Genomic DNA, 3,936 nt, shown 5'->3' with positions numbered 1-3,936 from the left:
CAGCGGCACCCCTGGTACCCTCAGCCGTACCCCTGGTACCCTCAGCCGAACCCCTGGTACCCTCAGCGGCACCCCTGGTACCCTCAGCGGCACCCCTGGTACCCTCAGCGGCACCCCTGGTACCCTCAGCCGTACCCCTGGTACCCTCAGCGGCACCCCTGGTACCCTCAGCGTCACCCCTGGTACCCTCAGCTGCACCCCTGGTACCCTCGGCGGCACCCCTGGTACCCTCAGCGGCACCCCTGGTACCTCCGCCATTGAAAATGAATGGGCGGCCTTCCCACCTGCCGTCAGCCGCCCGGAGGGGGAAATAGAAAATATTCGAAAGTGCGGAGCTCCGCCGTCAGAGGCCGGCTTTTCGCCCGGGGTATCCGCCCCGGGGCGCCTCTCGGGCGACCTTCCCAACTGCCGTCGGCCGCCCGGAGGGGGAAATAGAAAATATTCGAAAGTGCGGAGCTCCGCCGTCAGAGGCCGGCTTTTCGCCCGAGGTATCCGCCCCGGGGCGCCTCTCGGGCGGCCTTCCCAACTGCCGTCGGCCGCCCGGAGGGGGAAATAGAAAATATTCGAAAGTGCGGAGCTCCGCCGTCAGAGGCCGGCTTTTCGCCCGAGGTATCCGCCCCGGGCGCCTCTCGGGCGGCCTTCCCAACTGCCGTCGGCCGCCCGGAGGGGGAAATAGAAAATATTCGAAAGTGCGGAGCTCCGCCGTCAGAGGCCGGCTTTTCGCCCGAGGTATCCGCCCCGGGCGCCTCTCGGGCGGCCTTCCCAACTGCCGTCGGCCGCCCGGAGGGGGAAATAGAAAATATTCGAAAGTGCGGAGCTCCGCCGTCAGAGGCCGGCTTTTCGCCCGAGGTATCCGCCCCGGGCGCCTCTCGGGCGGCCTTCCCAACTGCCGTCGGCCGCCCGGAGGGGGAAATAGAAAATATTCGAAAGTGCGGAGCTCCGCCGTCAGAGGCCGGCTTTTCGCCCGAGGTATCCGCCCCGGGCGCCTCTCGGGCGGCCTTCCCAACTGCCGTCGGCCGCCCGGAGGGGGAAATAGAAAATATTCGAAAGTGCGGAGCTCCGCCGTCAGAGGCCGGCTTTTCGCCCGAGGTATCCGCCCCGGGCGCCTCTCGGGCGGCCTTCCCAACTGCCGTCGGCCGCCCGGAGGGGGAGATAGAAAATATTCGAAAGTGCGGAGCTCCGCCGTCAGAGGCCGGCTTTTCGCCCGAGGTATCCGCCCCGGGCGCCTCTCGGGCGGCCTTCCCAACTGCCGTCGACCGCCCGGAGGGGGAAATAGAAAATATTCGAAAGTGCGGAGCTCCGCCGTCAGAGGCCGGCTTTTCGCCCGAGGTATCCGCCCCGGGCGCCTCTCGGGCGGCCTTCCCAACTGCCGTCGACCGCCCGGAGGGGGAGATAGAAAATATTCGAAAGTGCGGAGCTCCGCCGTCAGAGGCCGGCTCCACGCTTCATTCATCCGACCGAGACGCCTCTCCGCCGGCCACACTCGGCTGCGGGGCCGGCCCACTCTCCGCCATTGAAAATGAATGGGGGGCATTTTCTCATGCTTTCAATCCGCCTAAGAGGCATCTTTCCCGGCCAACTTTGTGCCCCTGGTACCTCCAGCATCGAGAAAGCATGGTGACTCGTCCGACACATGCCCCCCTATATACGTTTCGGAAAGTATTTTGGTGAACGGTCACTTTCTAAGCCTTTCGCCTTCTTGACCCCCTAACTCCGCATATGTGGTTTACCTACTACAGCGCCCCTAACGACCAAAATCGGTACTGCTACCCCTGGTACCCCCGCCATTGAAAATGAATGGGGGAATTTTTTTAATCCCCCAGGCCGGCCAGGAGGCCCCTTTCCCGGCCAAACTCGCACGCTGGGCCGGCCCGCTCTTTACCCCTGGTACCCCCGCCATTGAAAATGAATGGGGGAATTTTTTTCAATCTCCCAGGCCGGCCAGGAGGGCTCTTTCCCGGCCACACTCGCACGCCGGGCCGGCCCGCTCTTTACCCCTGGTACCCCCAGCTCTACCCCTGGTACCCCCGCCATTGAAAATGAATGGGGGAATTTTTTCAATCTCCCAATCCGACCAAGAGGCCTCTTTTCCGGCCAAACTCGCACGCCGGGCCGGCCCGCTCTTTACCCCTGGTACCCCCAGCTCTACCCCTGGTACCCCCGCCATTGAAAATGAATGGGGGAATTTTTTCAATCTCCCAATCCGACCAAGAGGCCTCTTTTCCGGCCAAACTCGCACGCCGGGCCGGCCCGCTCTTTACCCCTGGTACCCCCAGCTCTACCCCTGGTACCCCCGCCATTGAAAATGAATGGGGGAATTTTTTCAATCTCCCAATCCGACCAAGAGGCCTCTTTTCCGGCCAAACTCGCACGCCGGGCCGGCCCGCTCTTTACCCCTGGTACCCCCAGCTCTACCCCTGGTACCCCCGCCATTGAAAATGAATGGGGGAATTTTTTCAATCTCCCACGCCGGCCAAGAGGCCTTTTTCCCGGGCACGCACGCTCGCCGGGCCGGCCCGCTATTATTAAACTCTCACGCCTGCAAGGAGGCCTTTTTCCCGGGCACGCACGCTCGCCGGGCCGGCCCGCTATTATTAAACTCTCACGCCTGCAAGGAGGCCTTTTTCCCGGGCACGCACGCTCGCCGGGCCGGCCCGCTATTATTAAACTCTCACGCCTGCAAGGAGGCCTTTTTCCCGGGCACGCACGCTCGCCGGGCCGGCCCGCTATTATTAAACTCTCACGCCTGCAAGGAGGCCTTTTTCCCGGGCACGCACGCTCGCCGGGCCGGCCCGCTATTATTAAACTCTCACGCCGGCCAAGAGGCCCTTTTCCCGGGCACGCACGCTCGATGAGCCGGCCCGCTATTATTAAACTCTCACGCCGGCCAAGAGGCCCTTTTCCCGGGCACGCACGCTCGATGAGCCGGCCCGCTATTATTAAACTCTCACGCCGGCCAAGAGGCCTTTTTCCCGGCCACGCACGCTCGCGGAGCCGGCCCGCTATTATTAAACTCTCACGCCTGCAAGGAGGCCTTTTTCCCGGGCACGCACGCTCGCCGGGCCGGCCCGCTATTATTAAACTCTCACGCCTGCAAGGAGGCCTTTTTCCCGGGCACGCACGCTCGCCGGGCCGGCCCGCTATTATTAAACTCTCACGCCTGCAAGGAGGCCTTTTTCCCGGGCACGCACGCTCGCCGGGCCGGCCCGCTATTATTAAACTCTCACGCCGGCCAAGAGGCCCTTTTCCCGGGCACGCACGCTCGATGAGCCGGCCCGCTATTATTAAACTCTCACGCCGGCCAAGAGGCCCTTTTCCCGGGCACGCACGCTCGATGAGCCGGCCCGCTATTATTAAACTCTCACGCCGGCCAAGAGGCCTTTTTCCCGGCCACGCACGCTCGCGGAGCCGGCCCGCTATTATTAAACTCTCACGCCTGCAAGGAGGCCTTTTTCCCGGGCACGCACGCTCGCCGGGCCGGCCCGCTATTATTAAACTCTCACGCCGGCCAAGAGGCCCTTTTCCCGGGCACGCACGCTCGATGAGCCGGCCCGCTATTATTAAACTCTCACGCCGGCCAAGAGGCCCTTTTCCCGGGCACGCACGCTCGCCGAGCCGGCCCGCTATTATTAAACTCTCACGCCGGCCAAGAGGCCTTTTTCCCGGCCACGCACGCTCGCGGAGCCGGCCCGCTATTATTAAACTCTCACGCCTGCAAGGAGGCCTTTTTCCCGGGCACGCACGCTCGCCGGGCCGGCCCGCTATTATTAAACTCTCACGCCGGCCAAGAGGCCCTTTTCCCGGGCACGCACGCTCGATGAGCCGGCCCGCTATTATTAAACTCTCACGCCGGCCAAGAGGCCCTTTTCCCGGGCACGCACGCTCGCCGAGCCGGCCCGCTATTATTAAACTCTCACGCCTGCAAGGAGGCCTTTT

Source organism: Hippocampus guttulatus, unplaced genomic scaffold (assembly GCF_054856545.1).
Source record: "Hippocampus guttulatus isolate MCC_2025c unplaced genomic scaffold, RoL_Hgut_1.0 HiC_scaffold_35, whole genome shotgun sequence".
Taxonomy (NCBI): Eukaryota; Metazoa; Chordata; class Actinopteri; order Syngnathiformes; family Syngnathidae; genus Hippocampus; species Hippocampus guttulatus.
The sequence above is the reverse complement of the archived record's forward strand: the minus strand, read 5'-3'. Positions refer to the sequence as shown.